Here is a 23799-nt window from a genome sequence, read left to right on the forward strand (position 1 = left end):
GCCTTCTAAGAAGCCATCTCAGCAAATCTAGCAGCTGTTATATTCGTTGGTTGTTGTCGGTGTTTTTAGATGCAAGCACAATAGTATATGGTGGAATTAAGCTAAGCAATTCTCCTTCCTTAGATCTATGCTAATGTGGTGTTGCATTTCTTCTCCAGTAAGTTATCAAAATTGAAAGGAGTTCTCACTGAGGCTTAATATGTAAAAGTTGAATTTAGATAAAACACTGTCAAGTAACTTGTCTAGCACTAGTTCACTAATAGAAACGTTACTTGAAATACACTTAATTGTGTTTGAAACAATTTCAGCTGTAAATGAATAATTTTGTTGTTGTTTTTAAACCTTCAGGCTTGTATAGTGTCTAGCTTGTCTGACTGCTTATGGCTATTGGCTCTATCTCCTTCCATCATCACAATAAACAAATTTACTGTTTTTTCTTCAATTTCTTCTACAGTTATCTAAAACAACCATTTCCTAGGTTAAGCGCTCTCTAAGTTCCCCTCTTCAAAGGGACTGTGATTCACAGAACAGTGTGGGATGTCTAAACTTGAGATGAGAAAATGAAGATGAAAATCCTATTTGAATTCCCAGCTTCTGACTTAGGTCAGTGCTGAGTGCATTAGAGGACCAACCTGCAAAGCTCATACGCCATGTCAAGGTGCACAGAAATGACTTGAATGTGGAGATGAGTGAGGAGGTGGAATTCTGCTGCTTTGAGAGAAACTACTGCTTTTTCTGTCCTGTATTTATTTAAATTCTTAATTACTATACCTTGGAGCGTTAAGTGAAATCACTGAATGTTGCAGCCCTGTGGTTTTAAGAACTGCATATAGCTGTGTAAGCTGCTCAGTTACTAGCATTGCAGAATTTAAGACAATTTCAGTTGAATTTAATTGTAATTGAAGCCAACAAAAGATGAGTGTGTAGTGGTACAGAAGCTTTTATAGGAGAGGAGTTCTCGCAGACTGAAGAGCATCCTTTTGGCCAAATGGCTTTGAGCAGAATGAAAATTCATGTTAGAGTTAAGCCAGTGAGTTACTTCTGAAAGGGACTATCCCTATTCCTTTTCTTCATCCATGCTGGGTCATATGGTCCTGCCCCCTTGCCTTTGCTAGCTCTGGCACTTTTTTGTATTTAACTCCCAGTGTTAGATCTAAAGAAAATTGTTTGGATCCATTCTGCTCCCTCAGAGTAGAGCTTGGGGCCATATTCTGCTGAACTCGTTCTCTGTATACACTCCCTATGCAATTAAAGGAGTGCCAGAACTGGTGCAAGAGAAGCAGTAGGGATGTGAAGTCTCACCGTAATCCCCACGTGGTCTGCAAGGCTAAGGGCATACGCAGCCATTTGCAGACATGCCCACCAAATAAATGAGAACCCTGCTGAACAGCAGCACTCTCGAAATCCAAATAGTGTTTCTGTGAAAAGGGAGAAGGACCCTTTGCAGAGAGGGAAAATTGGTGCTTGCTTTTGTGATTTCATTGGATACAGCTGGGTCAGATTTGAGGTGTATTAGTTGTGGATTTTTTTCCTCTTCAGAAAAGTCAGAAATTTCTTGAGGCATGGGAACAGATGATCTGTTGGGGCTCTTGAAAGCTGGAATTACCCAAATTTAATAAAGACCTTGAAATGTAGTGGGTATTCATCTCCATTTGGTACTTCATAGTAGGTAAAAATAAAGATTTTTACTATCACATCCTTAGTATCCTGTGGGATATTGCCTTTGCTGCTGTTCCTGCTCTGTGTTTTGCTTGGCTGGTAATCCTGTTGCTTATTTTATGCCTATGTTGCTGGTGTGAATTGCCAGAGGTATTAGTCCAGAGGTATTAGTCCTCTGGGTTTCCTTTCAGATGTGGTAATGAGGAGGATGCCCTCTGCATGCTTCCTGCTTGTGTGTTCATGTGAAATGGTGTGGTCAGAAAGGGAAACAGGCACACATGGGTCCAGAACAGAGTTTCCCCTCCAGCAGAAATGTGCACATTAAGCCTCAATCTGTTTGTCTTCCTCTGACAAATTAAATATACAGTAATTATCATATTGATTACATGGTATAATCTCTTTATTCTTTTTAAATTGCAGCAGTTCGGTGTCATCACTGGCTTAAGGATCTCTGACGTCAGCTTGAGCTTGGGAGGTATTGCAGTATAGTATATATAGTATATATTTGGAGACATCAAATATATACTGTACTGCAGTCATCTGTCAGAAAAGAAAGTATTGCAGAATGTGAATGGATTTTGAGAATAAAGTTGTTAATCCTTCTCTGGTGTAACCACCAATAATATAGAGATTTTGTGCTGTGGAAAACTTTCCTGCTTGTATCGGGTTTAAATCGACTGTCACATTTGACAGCTGTTCTGACAGCCAGTTTGTGCAGTTAGGTGTGGTGCAGCTGCGTTGTCCCGGCAGAGAGCTGGGCTGTTCTGCGTGAGCTCAGGTCTCTCCCTTACCCCTGAGCGGGAGAGGCTCACCCTTTTATGCAGTTCTGCATCGATGTTAGATGCTTTGGAAAAGCCCATGTAAATAGATGTGTTTCAATTAACTTTATTTCGTTCTGCTGGATATTGTCCTGTAAGGATCTGTTTCTATCCTTCTAAGATAGAGCATCATTTCCCACAATGCTAAAGGAAAATTGTGATTCCTGACATCTCAAGAATTGATCATTCCTGAGATGGTTTTCTTATTTCTTGATCTAAAACAAGAAACTGACTTCTTACTTGCTGCTTGTTTGCACACAGCTTGACCGTAAAGTAATAAAATGAGTAAGAGTCCAAACTACCATCTCTTGAGATGTCTTGCTGTTGGGAATTGCTTCTGTTGATTGCAGTGTTAATCACTAGTGAGCTAGTGCAGTGAATACACGAAAGACTAGCTCTGTTTAAATAAATAAATAAATAATGTGGTAACCCCTTACCTCCTTCAGTCATGGACTCTGATATATGCATTATATCTTAGTTTACAAGTTGTTCTCTTTCAGCCTTATTGTTGTTAACAGTTGTGTTTCACCAAATAGAACAACTGAATGAATGGCTTTAGAAGAACTGCTGTTGGCTTGGGACCATTTGTAGACCCTTGGTTTTTCTAAGAGTTAAGCTTAATCTTAACCTTAGCTTTTTGCTCAGCTCAAATGATTGATTACTGTTAACTCACATCCCTTGAGAGATTAAATTGATACAGTAGACTTTTCTTATTAGCTAGCCGAAATTACTGGAGGGGGTGCTTCATTTATCACATAAAACAATCTACATACAGCTTTTTTGTTGTAAAATGCCTTGCCTTCATTTGAAATGGAGACCGTAAGAGCACAAAATAACATGTATAGATTATGTTTACTGATGATAAAGCATACTTGCGTATTACCTTTCATCAGTGGGCCTGGAGATGCTTTGCAGACTTTCAACAAGCCTCTCCTAGTTCTATAAGCTAGGAATTATGAGTATTAAAAGATCTGGGATTCTAGGCAGCAAGTTGCATTGCAGCAGTAGATGACAGTAGGCTTTTGCGTGACCCTGCCTGCCTTATGTGGATGAAGATTCCTAAAGATCTGTCCTATCTTGCAGGGGATTTGGCATAAGAATTGTTAGTCTGAATCTTTCTCTGCCTGTTGAGGCTTTTTATTGATGAGTGATGTGTGACTTTGTTTTCACGTGTCTCTTGCCGCATCCTGTTTGCCTGTTTATCAGTTTGTTGTACCTTGCCGTAGTTCTCTGTTTAGAAAATTGTGGAGAGGAGGACACCTCTTACTCGGGTTTCTGTGCCCAGGATATATGGAGGGACAGTCAGAGCCTCGAAGCAGTGTCGAAGCAAGAGTTATTAATCCATCTGCGAAAGGCATTACAGGTCATCTCAGGTTGTTCAAACACACCTGTCGAGATGCTAACAGTGCTATTTGTGGTGCTTGTGTTTTTTGTGATGGTTTATAAACCTTTTTACAGAAAGTTTAAACAGTTAGTACAAGGTAGAAGTCACTATTAACATTAAAAGAAAATCCTTTTCTTTCAGTGTTCTGAGCTATTACTCTGTGGTTAGCCTCAGCTATGATTTTCCTTTAGCTTAGTATTTAAAGAAATCTCTTAAGTGACTGCTTCAACTGATGCATCCAAAATTACAGATGCCTGTAAGTACGAGGTAAGTTGGGACAATACCTTGGATTCTTCTGTACTGGGTAGCAAAAGAGGGATGGTTGTACTCATTTATCGTCAGAATAAAGGAAAAGTCCTATCCTTGCTAAACTATAGTTCTGAAGAAAAGATTAAGACTTTAGGAACATGTTAAGGCAAAAGAATCTGACTTTTTAACACGATGAACTGATAAAAATTCACTTGTCTTAAGATCTCTGTAGTATCTTCATGCCTTTTTTCCAAAGGTATTTGGTGTTCCTCCGTTATCTCCAGTAGTCACCATCACCTTTTCTTTTTGCATAAAATCTGACTGCTGCCTTTAAGAAACACCTATTAAGAGGTTTATTCTGGACAGGGCTCTATTGTATCTAGATATGGCTGAATATGCTAAATTCTGTATCACAGGGCAAGTCTGCAGTAAAAAGGTATCTGTGTTTTTTGATCTGTTTTCTATTCGTTGTTTTATTTACTAAGATTTAGGAAAGGCTTTGCTTGTCCAATAGACAAATAGAGAAGAAAAGTGTTTTCAGCAGTTCTTTGTGAAGGAACTGCATTCGCTGCGGTTATGCAGAGGCAATACGGTATTCCAAACTTGTATGGTATCGCCTGTCTTCATTGGGAAAAGAGGGGCTTTGTCTAAATTGAGTCAAATTATGCCATCAACCATATTTCATGTGTCAGAAAATTGCTGTTAATTTTAAAGCAACAGTTGTACTTTTTTTATGCAGTCATTGTTTAAAACCAAATTTGTTTGGAAAAGGCAGACTGATATGCTGTGTAGTTATAAGCAGCTACTCACTGTTTTAATATAACGTGGAGGTTAAACTCTCCAAGAATAAATTTTGAAATACGTAGTTGCTATACTGAGACTTTGAACCTGTGTTGTCTTACATATTTAATTATATCCGTGTTTCTTAGAAGATGTGACACTGAAGCTTGTAGTCTTGTCAGTAACTGTGCTGGGAGCCTCTATGTCAGCAGCACAAAATAGCTGTAGTAACTAACGAGCTGTAGTAGAAAATAACCATAATTAGATTTCATGATATTTAGTCCTTTGCTATGAATTCTACTTCCCCCCTCCCCACCCCACCCCCCCGAGGTGACCTGGAGTTTCTCGTGTTTGTTTCTTTAATCACTTTCTTAGGGTTAAAAAAAACAGTGCCCTGTTCTCCGTTGGTTAGGATGCTGTTAAAGCCCACGGTACAAGGCACATTGGTTTATAATTTGTCGAATGGCACTGGAGGCCTGAAAAGAGTCAAAGTGCAAGTACAGCAGTGAGCCAGAATCTGTCCTGCTGGGAATGCCTTGCGTATCTGCTGGCACATAAGCAGTCTGTCAGCAGACTTCAGTGAAATTCTGGGAATTTAAAAAGCAAACAGACTTGAGGGAAAACAGGAATGTAACCTTGGCTTTTTGCATCCTTTGACACTGACACTACAACAGACAAAAAGCTTGTGAAGGGATACCTCTTAGTATGTCCTGAACTTGCTAAAGTGATGTCCCCCTTCTTCTCCCCCCCTTCCCCCCCCCCCCCCCCCCCCCGCCCAAGTCTGTCTTTTTTGAGAAGCCTGAGCAATAACATAAGGGATGTACACAGCAGAAACAGCAAGCATTGTTTCTGGTAATTGCTTAGAGGTATCCCATAGCAAGGGAGCTGCGGCAAGGTCTGCTCCGGCCTGGCTGCTCCTTCCGCTGCCGTGCACAGGAGCGGAGCTCTGAGGCCCCTGCCTGCCCTGGGAGCCTTGCTGCCCCTCTCACCTGAGACAGTGCTAAGGCACTGGATGACTCAGTTAACATGCATTTCCTCTCTTGGAGTCTGTTTCAGACATCGTGCTAAAAATCTTTGCTCGGCTTATGCAAAGCACAGTCTCTTCCTCCCCTGGCTGCCAGGATTCACAGAATTGACCCAGTTATGTTTCGTGGGTTTTACAGAATTTTTGTAAGCCTTTTTGAGACTCTCTAGAAAGGAGAAGAAAAAAAAAAAAAGCAACTGTGTGTGTCTCTTACTATGTTCTTTATCGCTGACTTCTTACGTGGCATCAGGAAGAGAAGCTGCTGCTGCTTTTTGCTCTGTCTACCTGAAGTGCACATTTCACTTCGGCTCAGTTAGGGATACTCCTGTCTTCAAGCGTGAGAGCTTTTGTGTTGTATGTGCGTAGTATTGGGTATTTTCCACTGTTTTGATACAGTGATCTTGCAAAACAATGAGTAACAGAGCTTGTATCTTTGCCTTACTTGCTGTATGGCAGTAACTGGGCTTTTTTAATAACCCTGTACATTAGGATTTAAACATACTTGCTTGTTTTATACTAATTGTGCCTTTTTTTTTTTTGGTAACATAGAATAGTTTGAGTTGTTTGTTTACTGTTAGCTTTTGAACTCACTTAAAGATAGCTTGCTGATGTTCAAAGTACAGACAAAGAGGAATAATTGGCAAGATTATCGGTAACACCCCAGAAGGCAAGGTGGCGGATGACTAGTAGCATGAATTTGCTTAGATTTTTGAAGTGTCCTTTCAGATGAGGGTTTTAAATAACACGACTGTCTTGAAATCTTTTATGGAGGGTTCTTTTTTGAAAAAATGCATTGATTTCTTTTAAGATTTGATAGTCAGCAAATGTGTAGGTAACCGAAATATAAAAAAATCGGTGAGCAGAATCCCAGCCCCACTGGTTTCACTGGGAACAGGCTTTGGCTACTAACTACTGCTGCAAACACGGCTCTCCTCATTTATACCAAAACACCTTTAAGACACTGTTTAACTTAGAGTAACTGAAAGTGCCTTTGCCTGTGGTGCTTTTTTCTTCCCTTCTTAAGGGAAGCAGGACACTTCCTTGTTTTCTATTATATTTTCTAAGCTTAAGCTGTCTTTAAACTTAAAGGTTGGTGCACTCTTGAGCTTCATCTCTAGTCTGACTGCAGTATTACTGTGGCTATTGCACAAACCCTTTGGCTTGTAGTAGTACTGGCATCTCTTTGTCAGGTAAATACTTTTCTGACCAGGTGTCCAGTGAATAGGCACTCTTGTAACATTTCCTTACGCTTTTCAAGTGAAACCTTTTGCTGCCCTTCCCACCCTACCCTCTGCATCTGAGCCCCTAAGACTTCTGGAGATTGCCCAGATGTTTCTGACAAAGGTATCTGTGTAAAAATGCTTATTCACAGCCTGCTATTGTGGACAGCATATGCTAGATACTTTTAGGTTATTTTGGGGGGCTTTTGCTTAAGCAGAGGTTGGGGGTGCCCTTCTTTTCCATTGCCATGTTTTTAGGACTGAGCCGTGCTGTCTGTGACAGTTGCTGCACGGTGATTCTGGACTTTAAGAGGGGAAGACCCATTCGTCTGTGCTGAGATTAGGTCAGGCTCCTGACTGGCTTTATTTGAACCCTGTTTGAGATTTACAGGAAATCGTATGTGGATTTCGGTGAGCTTTCAGGTAAGTCCCTAGTGAGAAATATGGTGGTGGCTTTCTGTTTTTTAAATGATAATGCAGATTGGCCAGGATAAGAGTCAGATGCATTGGTGAGGTAACATGTCATCTGGATCATCAGTGCTGGTGGTGCCCTTAGCCTGTTGCAAGTGTTGGATATGACATGTTTCAGTGAGGTTTAAAGGTATGATGAGAGTTTACAGGCACAGCTTCACATCATTTTAAGCTTCACAATTAGGTGGTTAGAGGCTCTCACAGAGAACAGCTGTTAAAGATCATCCTTCTTCAAACCACAGCAACACATCTTCACATTGTCCTTGGCACTCTTGTGGTCCACTGTGTGAGTGATTGCCTTGATGACCCAAGTGAAAACTAATCCCTAAAAAGAGAGATGATCTTTCAGTCTGCCCAGCTTGCTGATCCACCTCATCACGTGAGCGGCGGAGCTAGCACAAGGGACAAGCGGTTGTGCTCCTTTCAGGTAGTGATTAGATTAACCCCTAAAAAATAAATTGAATTCCTGCCCCAACTGCTCAGTCCCCCCCAGAAAGCATTACTCTGGCCCAGCTTTTATCCAGACAACCTGTGGCTTTGAAACCTCCCTTCAGCCCCAGCCTTAGGGTCAGGAAAGGGATGACCAGCAAAGGAGGGAGTAAGGCAGTGATGGGACAAGCTGTGGTGAGGACAGGCTGGGGAGGGTTGTGCTTGAATTTGCATCAGCTGTAGCATGTGTCCTGTCAGCATGTGGTGTTTTTTTTTTTTTTCTTTTTTTTTTTCTTTTACGAGACAGCAGAGCCAGTCTATAGGCCAACTGCTGCTAAGAGGGACAGTTGGCTTAGGTCAGTGGAGATGTAAAACTGTACCCTTTTGTAAAGCCTTTCACCGTGTCGGCTGAGGAACAGCAGCATTTGCCTTTACTTCCTGCAGCTGAATTTATGTGGAGTAATTTCTTAAGCTTGAAGTTACCACTACATATTTGTAGTCAAAGTTCAACTTGTTGAGCCCAGGACTTTTTATTTCATTTCAGTTCTGCCTGTGTGAAATTAGAGAGAGTTCCAGTTTATGCACATTTTAAGTTTATATTGTGCTTAATAGAAGTAGTGACTTTCACTGTCGTTACCCACTATGGAACTAAGTTGATGGTTTTAAATGAAGGCTCAAAGTAGGCTGGCTTTGCAGGCATCTAAAATGTGTGTGTGTGAATATATATATATATATATATATATATATATATATATAAATAAAATCTGTGTGTGTGTATATTTATATGTTTTATGACATATAAATATATGTATGTTTTCTAAAAGGCACTTTTGGAGCTATTGGTTCCCTTGCCATTAGTTCTGCGTGCAGCCGGCTTCCTATCTGAGTAAACTGGAAACAACAGGAATTCTTCCTCTAGGTTTGTGTGGACTTCAGGTTGGGCTGTAGTTGCTCACTTCTCAGTGTTTTCTAACAACTTCTAAAAGCTTTTAGGTTTTGAAGTGTCTGATAGAGTTTTAATGTTCTGATTTTCAGCTGGTCCTGCTTTCAACCATTTATGTTAAGCATAAAGTCACTGACCACAGTAATACCAAGATTTAAATTTGTCATTCAGCGCTTGTATTCTAACACATTCTGAGACTCTTAGAGGTGGCATATAGCATAGAAATATTTTTAAGCCCAAAGTTTTTGTGGGTTTTAAGCTCCAGAAGAGTTTCAGATTTTACTTTTCTAGTTGTCGCAAGATCTGTGAAATCTGATTTCTGTGAAATCAGTGGCTAAATTTCAGTTGATCTACTGGAGGCTTCCACAGGCCTTTCCATCGTTCTGGCTAGTACATGCTTCACGTCTTGTTGTAGAGCACCTTCTTTGCAAGGTTTTATAAAATAAAAAATTGGATCTTTGTCACAGCTTAGTCAGAGAGGATCAATACACAGAAAAACTCCGTAACTTTTCTGGCACTGACAGCAATTGCTCTCAAGTTTCCAGTCATTACAGGCACTCATTTAATAAGTTGTCAAGCCTCTACATCTCTACTGAAGAGGTTACATTTTTGCTTTGTTGATTAACTTACTGTTTTGAGTAAATTTATAGCCTGTGGCTGCTGCTGACCCTAAATTCCTGCAGTATTCCTCCAAGCAAAATGCTAAACAAAGTTTACATTCTTGATGCAGCACAGATGGGCATGTTGGGAGATGGTAGGCACCAAGACAAAACACTGGTGTGCATATTTAGGATAATTTTTTTTTATTGGGGGGGGGGAAAGCCCATCCTTATTCTGTGTTAGATTTAATTTGGAAGCACAATGTTGATTGAGATCCCTTGTACTGTGGTTATGTATGAGGCTCCTCGGGTTCTTGCTAGCTTAGATGGTTCTGCGTAAACTGGAGAACCTGCGAAAAAAAAATCAATGGGCTTTTCTGGAGTCTAGGCCGTAGTTTAAGTGTAGAAATAGGAGGTTTTAATCTTTTCTGGCTATGAATAGGGGTATAAGTGAACTAGGACAAGGGAACATTAGGATGAATTTTAATTTTGTTAGCTGCTGTTGCTTTCTTTTGAAGCATCTGGTAATAGCTACTGTCAAGTCTGTTCTGGCATGGTATTTCCTGTGCTTTTAAGAAAGTGTCTGTAGCAATTTACAAGATGTTTTACTGTAGACTCAAAAATATTGCTCTAACATGTTAACTTCTGTAGTTTAACATTTTGGTGTTGATGTGAAGTGTAAGTATAACCGTTTGGAAATATAATCAAGTTATGTGCAATGTCCTGTATGACAACTTCCTTCCACTTCATGGAGTCCATTTAGAAGCTTTCTGCTTAAACAAAGACGTAGCTGCACTGTGTGGATGAGTTTACAAAAACACTTGCTAATAAAATCGAGCTCTTAAAACCTTAGGAATGGAGAACTTGGGAAGAACCTGAATGAGCACGCTTTTGGCACAGTGATATAGTTATTAACTGCTCTGCAGGCTTGTTGTTGTTTTGTTAAATAAAAATACATTTTCAGTGTTCCTGTTTTGAAGGAGCTTCCTAATCAAGTAACTGCATTTCTAAGTCTGTGGTTTGTTCTTCTGTTGTGTGTCGGGGTTTTTGGAGTGGGGGGCAGAGTTGCACGGATGAAATGAAAAAATCACCGTAGAGTTTTTTGTTCATCCTATGAATAGTTGCCGCATCCAGTCTTACGAGCACGTAGTGTCTCTTGGCTGTGTAATCATACACGAACAGAAGTCGACTACTGAGAGATGTTATGTTTTGACAACGCAGAGACATTGCAGGCTGTCCTTCAGCATATACTTCTTCGAATAGCATATTTTCTCTGTGACTGTCCGAAAGTTAAGAACACGCATGTGTGTAAAATGGTAGCGCTTGACTAAATTTGGGGGAATGTACTTTTGATGCCCATAGGACTGTTTCGGGAAGCTCTGAACAATTTACTGCAGAGATTTAGTGAACACTCTTCTGAAGTCAAAGTAACGCTTTCCGTTGCTCTTAATTTATTTGCTCTAGATTTAAAAAAAAAAAAATGTGTAGTATGTAAACAGCACATCTGTCTATAATTATCAAATATCTTGTCCTCTGGTAGTTATCCTTGGAGTTTGCTCTTTAGGTAATGGTTGTCTTGACTTTTCTGTAGCTGATGATTTTGTGTCAGTTTGTCCTCCTAATTTCTACTCTGTGGAATGTATGCATCTTGTTTTTCCTGTTTTTGCTGCAATAGTTAATTATTTTTTTTCCACTCAAGTGAAAACTGTAGGATCTCTTCCAGCAGTGGCTTCAAATTGGTCAAAACCAAAAAGAAATTAATACTATTAGAAGTTTTAATCTCTTAGCTGATGTTCTGACACAGTAGGAAGATGTACATTTGATTTCTGAAGATGATTAGAACGTTATTTTATTTCTGTCAGGTTATTGCTTGATTTCTTACCTCTGATAGGGAGATCAATTAATGGTGGAAATACTGCATAGCATTAGTATCCTGCAGCCTTCACTTAAAAAAAAAAAAAAAAAAAATCTAAATATCTTTTACCTTGGTGAGAATTGCTGTATTTTTCATCCGCCTTACTTCCTTTAGCTATCAACACTGGGTGGTGAGTCAGCAAAGATGATTAATAAAGGAATAAACTAAATTAGGATTTTTTCCATCAACTACTAGCTATTCTGAGCAAGAAGTAATCCCAGCACTTGCTGACTCTGTTTTATTTAACAAAATTATTTAAGTTGTATTGGAGATCATGGAGATGAGACAGGTCTGATAGTTACAACGGCTCTGGCTTCATTCTGCTAAGGCCGTATGTAAATGAGATATCCCAAATGCTTCAGAGGTTTGCACAAAATGTTTTACAATGTGGAAGAAATAGTTGTGAAGTCTTTTGGTTGCTTGGGTATTTTTGTTTGTTTCCTAGAACTGTTATGGGCTGAGGCTTGTAATGTAGAGGAGACGATTCCTTTATACAGCTAAGCAGCTGCTGTGCAAAAAGTTTTGACTATGTTGTTCTGGTGTGCAGAATCGGTGTGATTTTGGTTCGTACTCATTGCATAATTCCTAGTTAAAGGTTCTTCATTATCTCTTAGCTGGTTTTGAAGCCAGAATTATAAGGATTTGTAATAGCATTATTAAAACCATTGACTGTGACTGGAGACTTGAGCCTTTTATTCTGCATTTTTGTCAGTGTGCAGTCTGAAAAGCTGCTTGCACTTTCATGAATGTTGGACACATCTTCCTATATGGATCTTCATACAGTCTGAAGCAATGCAGATATGAGACTCTTCAGATGGCATAATAAAGCTGCAGTGTGAGTGGATGTCCAGGTTAATATGCAAACCGGGTGGAGGCCAGCAATACCAGCAGCATGGTCGGCTAAGCAGGACAGTCCAGTGCAGGAAATGCCAGAGCTGCCAAGCCAGCACTGCCGAAAGCCTCGTCCCACAGTGCTGTATGGCATGGCATATAGACAGGGGTTGCCTGTGTGAACTGGTTGGCATTTCAGGTATCAAGGATACCTGTAGGATGGAGCATCCTGTGGTGTATTGCAGAAACGAGAAAGCGGTGGTGTACACCGAGGGAGGTGAGGGAGAATTGTACAGTGATAACAGTATTCAGAATAGGAACACGTGAACTTCTCCTAACTCATTAATGGGAGGATTTGTGCTTAGAGCACAGGTGATAAGTGCATTTGTAAAAAAGCAGCTGACTCAAATGCAGATTTCCCTTCAATTTTGCAGTGTACTTTTAATAACCTGCCTTCCTTCAGGCAAGGCCACAAGTTAAGGCTGAGTGAGGCCTCATCCTTAATTCTTCCTGGTTTAGCTAATGCTCTGTGAAATTGCTGTCTTGGAGCTCGATGGTAGGAAAGTATCTCTCTTAGGAAATGTGAGCAAAGAGCTACCTTGCTGGAAAAACAGTATTTCTGGCTTGGTTTGTGGAGCTCTTCAGTTTGAGCAGATGAGGTATTTTAACATCCTCTTGTGAGGGTATTTTGCATTTCTGTTTGTGTCCCTGTTTCTTCTGCAACAAGTCATCCTGTTTTGCTGGGTTTTACCTGTTAATGTATGCGCAGAACAGGAGATGGAGAGGAAAATATCCAAAGAACATATCTGTGCCCTGGAGGGGGAAGGATAAGTTAAGCTACAATACTGCCTCTGTATCCCATGGGTGTGATACGTGGCAGGGTGACTGAATCTCCTGCATTATTCATTGCCGTTGGCTTCTGCTGTGACGTGGGTGTTTATCACGTGAGTAGTAGTGCTGTGGGTTGCCACAGAAAAGGTGTGTGTGACCTGAATGCTCATCCCCCGCTGGTCTTTCTCTAAGTGACAGGTACAACCTGGTCTCCAGTACGGTGTGTCTGCCAAGAAGGTGAATCGTACGGGAATGTTCCTCTCAAACAGCTTCTGGGTGACACCTTTGGGTGCTTCCAGCCCGTGCAGTTGCTCTCTGTCATGTACTTTAGCATGAATTGTCAGGCCTTCAGTTCCTTCCTTAAAACTTGATGCCTGTGTGAAAAAAATGTTGCTTCCTATTGTGCATGCAGAGAAGGGTTCAGCTAGCCGAATAGCTGAATTTGTGGTCTGTTAAGAGTAAGATCTCAGCGAGAAATTCCCAGCTGCTTTGTTTTCAACTGTTAATTAAGGCTGCTTTATTTCCATTTCTGATACTTTTTTTCATTCTTTTTAACTTGGCCACTTGGGCATTTTCAAGGCGCTCTTGCTTTGCTGCTTAAGTAGTAACAGCAGATCATGCTTTGGGCTTTTGTGGGCTCTAAAGCTTGGGTCAGGAGGGATGAGCAAGAGGAAAATATGGCTTGGTTGCCATCCGCTGGGAGGAAAACATGTTGCAGTGCTTGCGTGTGCTCTGGGAGTTTGGCTGCAGCTCTGCGTACCCCCTTGTGCGTTGTGCTGCGCTTTTGGCGTGATAACCCAGAAATGGTGAGCCTCAGCCCAGGTGTTTTCTCAGGCTGTTTTGCAAAAGCAGTTGTTTATCTGTCTTTTTTTTTCTGTCCTTTTTGTTGTTGTTGCTGCAAGTGCTGCAGCAGCAAGCATGGTTGTAGTGCTGCTGGAAGCTGGAGGAAGGGGGTAGGTTTAGGGACAGAGATGGGGGGAGAGGGGTTGGTTCCCCCATTCAGGGGATGCTCATAGCACTGCAAGCTGCCTGCCTGAGAAGACGTGGGAATGCGTATAGGAGGTTCCTGTGCTCCCCTCCTCTTCCTTCCACCCGCTGAAGCCTCTGCATAACTGTTTTCCTGCTGTACTTGCAGGATTTCGCATTTTAATTCAGAGGGTTAATTCCTTGTTGCGGGGCAGGATTCAGCAGCCCAGCAGGTAACGTTTGTGTGGACAGAATTGCAGTATGGGCAGTAAAACAATCAGTGGTTTTACTTCAGAAATGTGAGACCAAAAGGGTAGGTATCAGTAAGTACTAGATAAGAAGCCTAAGGTAAATAGTGAATGAAATTGCAGCACAGATGCTCAATGGAAGGAATATAATAAATGGCTTGTGTTGATGCTATTGTTAGAGCAACATGAGAAACTATTTGAATAGCAAAATCTTCCTGTTGCTGTGGGTGGGGTATGAAGCACAGCTGAGAGGTTGCTGCTATAGCTGGAGCCTGTCACAAAGGTTTAAGACCGTTATATTATTTTTGTATGTTGGATATATGTGTCGAGGCTGAGGACCAGGACCGCTACTGTGTTTTTTGAAGAGCTGCTTATCCTGGGTAGTTGGTTTAGCTTTAGAGAGCTTAATTACTAAACAATGGAAATATCAATTCCCCCAGGCTATAATGCTGTTGTATTTCCATAATTGGTTTTGCTAGCAGGATATTATGATTTATGGTTCACTATGGAAGCAACACCAGTATGAGAATGCTTTGATTAAAGAATCAGGAGACCTGGAGGGACCAGGTGAGCTGGAGCCAGGGCCGGACAGTGGAAGATGTCCGCTGCCCTGAGAAACAGGAGGTGAATTCTGATAGGGGTAAAACTTGCAGCCGGAGGACCGGAATAACACCCCCACATTTGGGAATGGTTACGGTGTACGAGGAGGTCTGCATAAATAACTGGGGGGAAAGAGGGTGGCACTTGCCAAAATGAAAATGCAGACTGGATCCAGAGTAGCTTGAAATGAAAGTTTTTTAGCTCTGCCCATCTCTTCTGAGATATTTTTCAAGAAGCCTAATAATTCCAGCAGTAGGGATTGGAAGGTCATTTCCCAGCATATTTTGTTAACCAGGAAGGGGAAGGGTGGGACCCCTCTTGCAAATCATGGTTGACTGAACCTCTTAATTTGTTTGTTTGCATTTTTCAGAGCTCATAAATAAAACGGTGCCATTTGTGTTTCTGAGTTTTAGCCACTAATTGTGAAAGAAATGCTTCTGAGTGGAAGGAGGCAGACTGGGAAAAGTGAAAGCCTTACTCTCCCCAATCTTCCTCACCTTCAAAAAATTGTGCTTCAAAAATTTGGGAAGGTTAAATACCATTTAAATGTTGCTCTTTTCCTTTCAGCCCTCTAGGGCAGTAAGTGAGTTAATGTGTAAAATACTTTCTGCAGATTTGGCAAAAACTGCTGTCAAAGAAGCCAAGCAATTTTTCCAGACACAAAAAGGTAGATACTAAAAATGTCAGGAAATTCTTGAGGCTGTGACAGCCACTTTCTCCCCCCCCCGCCCTCTGTAATGACTCTCTTACCCTTCATTACGTCAGGAAAATTCTTCGCATGTGTCAAACTGAAGTGCAACTCGTTAATATACCTGCCAGGGTTCTTGTTTTAAGAAAATGATCATTTCTGTTTGCTTGTTCTGTTTTGAACTATTTCCAAACTCAGGCCCCTAGAAACGGCAAACATCCCGCAGCTCCTTCTCTCCTCTGTTCCCAGAACAAAAAAATCCAGCGGCCAGTGTTCCCGGGGCAGTTGTGTTAGACTTAGCAGGGCGCTGTGCAACAGGCTTGAGTTAGAAATTGATAATGTACTGTCCAGAAGGAAAGTCAGTCATCTCTAAAATAGATGACCACGCTGTACTTATTAAGTTTTGATGATATACTGGACTTCTTCCATTCTTCTATTTTTAAATTGGTGGAAGAAGTGGAAGTTTTCATTGAGAGAGGTGCACTGAGATCCTGCACTTTCTGTTTAAAAGGTAATTTGAGGCAGAGTTCCCAAATTGGTAACATAAATGCAGCATACTTGTGTGTCTGTGGAGGTAACTGGAGTATGAAAGCTGCATCAGTTTTATAAACATAGTATATGTTGAGTACTGCACACCCATAATATCCACAAACTCTCCTGCCTAAGTTCGTAATGGTACTTTAATTCTAAAAGCACAGAAGTCGGGGAAATCTATAGCTATTGTTCCCAGAGCAGCTGTATTCCTGCCAACTTGCACGTTGCTGCTGTTACACCCTCCCAAGTTCCTCCCTGCTGCAGGCTCATTTGCAGGGTATTAGGAACATATAGCTGTTACTATAAAAGATACAGAAGGAGCGATGTAATCCTTAAAACTTGTGGTATTCCCTAATGCTAACAGGTGAGTTTATTTTCCTACCATGTGTGCTCCTCAGGGGTGGAAGGAGAAGAAAATGTGGTGCTGGCCACAGAGACGACATCCCAGCACCGACCTCCTGGAGCCCCGGGTGCCGCTCTCTGGGGAAGGGGGAGAGCTGGTGGGCAGTCTCCTTATTTTGTCTGATGCAGTTTCTAGACTAAGTGGAGTTAAATTAGAGCTTGTTTAAGTCAACGGAAGTAGGCTTGCCTGCATATCTGAAAACCTCACTGGAATGGTTTTGTCGAATTTAAAGGCAAGAACAAAAATGAAATTTCTTTGCTGTAAAACATACTGTCTGCACAATATGTGCTTCAGAGAAAAGACTTCTTAAGGCATAACATCTATTTCAGTACTGAGTGACTCCTGTTTAAGCTTGGCCACAGAAAACCTGCCCCTTTTCTATTTAAGGTAGACTTATCCTTGCTTTTGGCAAAGAGCTTTTGTTGAAAAGGAGAAAAACCTGATAACCTTCTTCCTTCCTGGCTAGAAGTAGCCAGTCATGAGCACAATCTGCAGCAGGGAGAAAAGCTGCAGTGATTGCTATCACAGCAGTCTTGCCTAACCTCGAGGAAGTAGCTTTGGTCTGAGGGTTAGAAACCAGAAATCTGTGAGGAGTGTGGGTCAGGTGGAAATCTTGCTCCGCTTTGAGGAATCTGCAAAGGTGGGCTTCGCTCCAGTGCCTCGGCGGTGGTGGTGGCTCCCAGCCTTTCTCTTTGCCAGCTGGTGTTTTCTGTTCGCTTTTAGGGTTTTTGTTCTTGTTTGTTTCCTCAATTGCAGTTCGGTGACGTGCACGAGATCATGTCGCGTGCTGGTGTCTGTAAGGTCGGTGTTCCTCGGGGTAGCCGAGCTATGAATTGCAGGGCTGTGTCCTGTGGAAATCCAAGTGTGCGCAGCAACATCTAGCCCCATGTTAGGCATTTATAGCTGTCGTTGCATCCTTATAAAAGAAGGAAATGCAGTCTAGTTAATCCTTCAAACTTGCATCTAGCTGCCTTTCTGTAAGTATTGCTTGGACCAGCCAGTTGTTTCTTTCAGCTAATTGCAGCAGTGTGTTCCTGCTGCGTCGCCTGTGGGTCTTCGGTGCTGCTCATGCCTTTTCGGTGGAGGGCATTGGTGCCTGCCTGTTACTGCCTTCTGCTTTACTGCTTTTGATTAAGCCCTAAATGAACTCTTCTAGTTTGTATAGGTCTGGGAGAGTGACCTTGTTGCAGTGCTGGATGTCTGCGGTTTTATTTGGGAGGTTAAGATTTGTAACCAGGAATAAAATAAAATGAAATAGATCTTCCTCTCTCCGGTCCCCAAGGATTGTTTACAAATCTGCGGGCTTTGGAAGTGTTGCAAGCAATGGGGTGGAGAAAAGGGAAGGACTGTAGGGAGAAATACTCCCAGCTGGAAAATGTAACATGTTGGGCATGCAGTAGCACTGTCTCAGGAATTTATGCCACAGCTACTGGTATCTTTTTGGGTTTGAGGTCAGATGTGTCTGCTTCTGCTAGGAAGAATTCCCACAAGTACTTTCTAAAGGCCCTTGTGTAATTCCCCTTTCCCCCAGAAGCTGTGATTTAACCACATTTTATTCTCCTATCTGCCCTGGGGGGGGGGGGGGGGGGGGAAGAGCTGCAAGCAGTTTTATTTCATAACTGAGGCACTTCTGGAAATGTCAGCAATGTTGCAAAAATGTCATTGACTGAGGCTGAAGGTAGTGGCGGGAGGTTTCTACCTTGACTGCTGCTGTTTTGCTGGATGACTTAGTTATCCCTAACTTCAAGAGCTGTATTTTGTATTTCAAGCCTCAGTGTGATCTTCTGCAAGAAAAAAAGCTCTGTATCAGAACTGGTTGCTGACTCTGTCTTAGTTTGGATCGAAATTTTGTCTTGTCCCAATTTTGTCTTGGATTAACCAATGTTTCTGTTGCAGTTACACTAGGCTTGGTCTAGAGTAAATTATGTTTCATTTATAGGGAGAGGGCTAACCATAGAAATAGCCATTGCAGCACAGATGCATCCATCTGCTTGGCTGTTTTATCTCGCAAAGAATCCTCTTGAAATCATAGAGGGGAAAAAAGGTAGCATGTGTGCCCAAGCTGGGGAGGAGACTGGAGCCTTAATACTTATCCCAGAAAACTTTGTTTATATAAAACCTATGGAGCTCAGAAATGGAAAGAAAGCGCTAGTTTCTTGAAGTTTTCCTGGTATGCAAATGTTAACATAATGTGTGTTTTCTCTCTCTCTGCCCCTGCTCTGTCCCCCCAATACTGAAGTCTGATCCTCCGTTACAGAAGCCACAACTAAATGGGGTTAGAGGGCTCGTCTAAAAAGCGCTGTTCTGTTCCCTCCCTCCATGAGCAGTTTAAAAACAAAACAAACCCTAGATTTTCATTATTAGCATGAAAATGAGTATTGATTTCTTCAAAGAGTTTTAGTCTTAAAAATTATATTTAATTCAGTTTATAAAAAGGTTCACTTTCACATTTCCAAATGACAAATACTATTTTTAGAGAGAGTGTTTTTATCTCTCATAAATGATCTGTTCTGACTTGGTACTTCCTAGGATTTATAGTTCTTGAATTTCTAGTAGAACAAGGATGGGGAAAAAAACAGATCTCTTTTTAAAATGGACTGTAGTGTGGCTTGATTTAGAGTCTGGCTTTTGCTTAAACAAAACAAACTTCTTGTTAAACTGTATAGCAGATGAGATTTGGATCTTCAGTCTTATATATTGACCTTCTCCAGATGGGAGAACAAATATAAAATTGAATAATACATTAAATCCCAGAACATAGTTTGAGTCACAGGTCTGCTGATGGAGTAGGTTTCGATGGGGAGATAACCTGACTTCTGTGACTGTTTGTGGCAAAGATTCCAGGGCATTTTTGGGTACCAAAAGCCACAGCTTTGACTCGCCCTTTCAGCAGAGGGCAAAAGGGTTAGGATCTGACTGTGAGACAGAATACAGATTTTGCAATAATAGACTTGATGTCTTTTGAACACAAACAAAATTGAAAAAAGGTTTTTATTTTTATTTTCTATATTAGGTTATGAGTCTGCTATCTGTTGAGGTTTTTTGCTGCTTTTCTCATAAATTGGGGTTCATCTTTATCTTCTAAAGTCATATGGGTATTTTCTCACTAATACTAAATGTTTACATATGGGAAAGCCACAGGTCTAATGCAGTGCAGAGGGAGAGAGAATTTAGTGTTTCACAGCTGCTGTACCTTACATGTCTGAGCTGTCATCGTTCCGTAACAGCTTAGGACACCCACCCAGTTTGGGAAGATCCTTTTCCTCTACTTACATTTTAATATATGGATCCAGGTGTATCTACCTCTGTTCTGCTCCTACTTCTCCTGAGAGTGCGCTGTTTAATAGGGGCATATTTCAAGGGGCTGACGAAGGATGGTTATTTTGATTACTTGGGCAGCTTGTGCTGCTCTTCTGGTTCCTTGATTTAGGTTCTTCTCTTGACTCTGGTATGGTGGAGCATGGTGGTGTGTTTGGTGCAGTTAACTTGGACCTTCAGGAATCCAGTAGTTTTCATTTATCCCTCCTTTACTTGCTCTCCATAAGCAGAAACTCTAATACATGGCATATGTTTCTGTTTTGCAGCCTTGACTTCTTCGGTTTGAGCTGAGAGTGCCGTGGGTGCTGGTGCTGAGGACCTGGTGCTTTTCATATGAGCTTTTTGCCGCTGAACAGGGAGAGTAAGTGATCTGGTACGTGTCGGGGGTCTGCTGAGGCTGGGGAACTCCTTTGTGGTGGAGGGAACAGGGGTATCAGTACATCTGTTAGTATGGATGCTCTCCTACTGGATTTCAGTGTGCCTTATATCAGAAGTGCAGTTTCTGGTGATATGTTTAACCAGTTCTGTGTGGGTTGCAGAGTGGGAGGGAGACGGAGAGGGCAGCTGGGCTCTGCAGCTGCTTTGTGTTACCAACCAAGGCTGTCTCTGTGAAGGGATCCATCCGGTGGCAGGCTCCCCGGCAGCCTTGGGGACTATGGCTTTGCCTCTCTTCTCATGCAAGCTGACAGGCTGAATGCGCTTCCCAGTGCATGGCAGGCCATAAGGCTTCTCATGTTCAGAAAGGAGATTTTTGAGAGGTCAGGCATTGTCTGCCCAAAAAGAAAATGCTGTTAGCTGGGAGACTCGGGCTGGGATCGCTCTAGGTTTGTCTATGCAACCAGTTGTGTTAACAGAGCTTTGCAGAGAAACTGCACCATGTGCCAGCCGAGGGAGGGACTTTTCGTCAGGATTGCTTTTCCACCTTCCTGAAGTGCATTAGCCAGCCTGCAGGAGCACTCTTCTGCGTTTTGCAGATGTAATGTTTACAGGGGAGTCATTTTTTTACAGCCCCAGCTGATGGAGCTGAGTTGACAAAGCTGAGATGTATGCCAGCCGTGTAGACACTGAGTGTACCTCAAGTTCTTGCTGTTTTGGGGGGATAAATGCTAGTGCCCAGTGGAGGCAGTGATTTAGAAACTGATCTCTCATGCTGTATGCTACTTTTCAAAAGAATTCTTTATTTACAAAGGACTTCTCATTCTGAAGAATTTCAGACATTGCATACTTTTTTTTTTTTTAAACTCCTAGATAAAGTTGCAGTCCAGTGAGGCAAAGTATTTCTTAGGGAAGTAGTCTTTGCACAGTGAGAATGATGGGACTCCAGCCAAGGCTGATCTCACATTGGTGTGCAGTTGCTTATCACAAAAGTTTTAGCTAGCACAGTGAGAAAGCTCTTAAGGGCTTATGTAAGGTTCAGCACTTAGTCTGTGATCCAGTCTTTGTGATTTTCATGTATGTTAATCAAGTAGACTTGATGGTCTGTGGTACACAGAAGCCAGACTAATGATGCAGCTTTTCTTTTCCAAGTTCTTTTCTGTGAAGATATCTATACATGCTTGACGGACACTCAGTTCTTACATGGAAACTCAGGAACGTACACAGTTGCCATTCAAATCATTACTCAATTGTATCATATGCTAGCTCATTCTTAAGGCATGTGTGGGTTGTTTTTTTATTTTTTTTTATTTTTTATTTCTCCTCCCTCCCTGGTCCTTTCCCTTTGGCTAGAAGAACCCGTAAGGCCGGGGACTGTCCTGAGTTGTCTTATGTATTGATTGGGGGGGGGAGTCCCATGGTTTCCCTTAACTAAGTTTCTGGTCTTTTCCCTAGAAGTGAGCTTTCTGGGAGAGAAGTTATCCATTCAAGGAGCTTTACCTTAATAGGACCGGCCATCTGAACTCATCTTGCCCCTCTCTGCAGCTACATTCAGTTCCACAAAGGGCTGGAGCATCCTGAGGTGAACTGCTCGCTGTGTAACGCTTGGCCAAGCTCTGCTTGGATTGTCAGGAGGCACTCTGTCAAGGCGTGAGTGCAGCCATTGGCCTGCTCTAGATGTTTGCTAGGTATCTTGCAGGCAGCTCTGTGTGACAGCCCCTGCTAATCCTTAATCAACATTATGTGCTTTTCACAGTAGACTGGTTTGATGCCAAGCTGAGGCGAGTAGTGCTTCAATCATTGCTTAATGCAGCTGAAACTCCTCACACCGACTGCTCAGAGACGATATGACTTGCCAGATCCTAGCTGTTCAAAGGAGGGGGGGGAATAAAGAAAAAAAAAGGATTACTCATCTTTGATTTTGGAGATAATGGAGTTGATGTGAATTCAACAACCTGACCCTCTGTCAGTACTTCTTAAGAGTCCTTTAGTGAGATGTGACTTTGAAATGAGGAGAGAAGAAGAAGAAAAGGGGAGGGGACATACCTAATCCCAGCCTTTCTGCCTTTGGATCAGAGTGCAGAGAAGTGTGGCAGGCCTGTGTCTGACCTTTCAACATGCTGCTGTCCTGAAGACTGCAGCCTTGAGGACATGAAGCATGGGCAGCACGCTCACAGTGGAGCTAGCGATGGCTGCAGCTTTTCTAAGATCACAAATGCTGTTAGGGTAAAAACTAATTCTTTTCCTGACTTCGCTGGGTTAACATTTATTAGGTACAAAAAGCTTTTTCTTTTGGAGGCTGTCAGTGGTACTGAGTTTAAACTTATTGGCCCAGAATCTCTTTTATACCAGCATGGGAAATCCCAGGGAACTAGTTTTATTTCCATGGCTCATAAAGGTTGATCTGTGCTATAGCTTAGATTTACTTTGGAGCAACTCTTAAATCAGTTGTTGAAGAAGCTAGAGCTGTGTGGGAGTTTAGGTGCCAAGCATGAGGAGCTGTTCTCTCGCCAGCATATAGCTTGCTGGTCTGTCCCTCCTCCTTGCTTTCTCTGCTCGTCCCCACCCCCAGGGAAATTCTTAGCTCGCTTGATCTGATAGCTTCTCCATCCTTGTGCCAACCACAAGCACAAAAATTCAGTTATACCTCTGTTCTTGCAAACCTATTTCCATATTTGAGGTTACAGTTGGTCAGTCTGTATTGCCTAAGTATGCACATGCTACTTTTTAATTCTGAAGAATTCCTAAAGATACTTTACACTGAGAAGTAGCTCTAAGCTCTCTTGAGTGAATTTGGCATTCTTTATTGCTCGTCATCATAGGTGCCAGGTTGCAAGGCAGACCTGCAGGTTTGGGGTGTTTGTGCTTCATTTGCTGTTCTGAATGAGATATGCCTTTTTAGGATAGTTTAGGGGATAGAGTACTTCACTGGGAGTTGAGTGATGTAGATTCAGTTCTGGACTTCCTTTTATCTTCTAGAGAAAGGATGCTTTATTGCCCCTATTCTACTTTTCCTTTGTGGCTGGATGATTGGAGAGAACAAAAAAAAATACATGGTGCCAAACAAATCTGAAATCCTAATGTGGCCAGGATCTGTAATACTAGTTTTCTGATTTTTTTAGATATGTGGCAATTCCATAACTTAAGTATTATTGTGTTGTGTTCAGTCCACTGCAATTTCACTGTATCACTTGTCATGCTGAGTAGTCAGTACCTAAAACCCTAGATTGTACAACCTCAATTGGCTTTGGCTTATGAAGTGCTCCCCTTCCCTCCTGCAGAACTCATAAAAAGGTGCATTAATTTCTCCAAGTTCTGGTCCATTATAAGCACTAGTATTTCTTAGCCTGTAGCTGGAATCTAAATGTAAATACTTTATTAGTGAGTGGGTATAATTTGCTTTTTCCAAGTGAGTTGCAATGCAATATATTCAGGGGGCCATAAAAAGAGTATACAGGTTTGCAGAGTCTTCTATTAGAAAATTTTGCACACCAATATCACATTCTGAAAAAGT

The 23799-nt window shown here is 41.7% G+C and overlaps 1 protein-coding gene across 21 annotated transcripts in view; it reads left to right on the top strand.

Annotated features, from left to right (window-relative positions):
• Positions 1–23799, top strand: part of APBB2 (amyloid beta precursor protein binding family B member 2) — a 214540-nt gene that overhangs the window by 50290 nt on the left and 140451 nt on the right. For 17 of the 21 annotated variants that reach the window (XR_010389082.1, XM_026093701.2, XM_064511241.1 and 14 more), the window contains one exon: positions 20177–20283. The exons of 1 other annotated variant lie outside the window; for it this stretch is intronic. The gene's annotated coding sequence lies outside the window, so the exon portion shown is untranslated. Of the gene's footprint in view, positions 1–17211; positions 17233–20176; positions 20284–23799 lie in introns of those variants that run through there. 3 more of the 21 variants (XM_064511222.1, XM_064511223.1, XM_064511227.1) reach the window with 2 other exon arrangements.

The sequence above is a fragment of the Dromaius novaehollandiae genome, chromosome 4 (assembly GCF_036370855.1).
Source record: "Dromaius novaehollandiae isolate bDroNov1 chromosome 4, bDroNov1.hap1, whole genome shotgun sequence".
NCBI lineage: Eukaryota > Metazoa > Chordata > Aves > Casuariiformes > Dromaiidae > Dromaius > Dromaius novaehollandiae.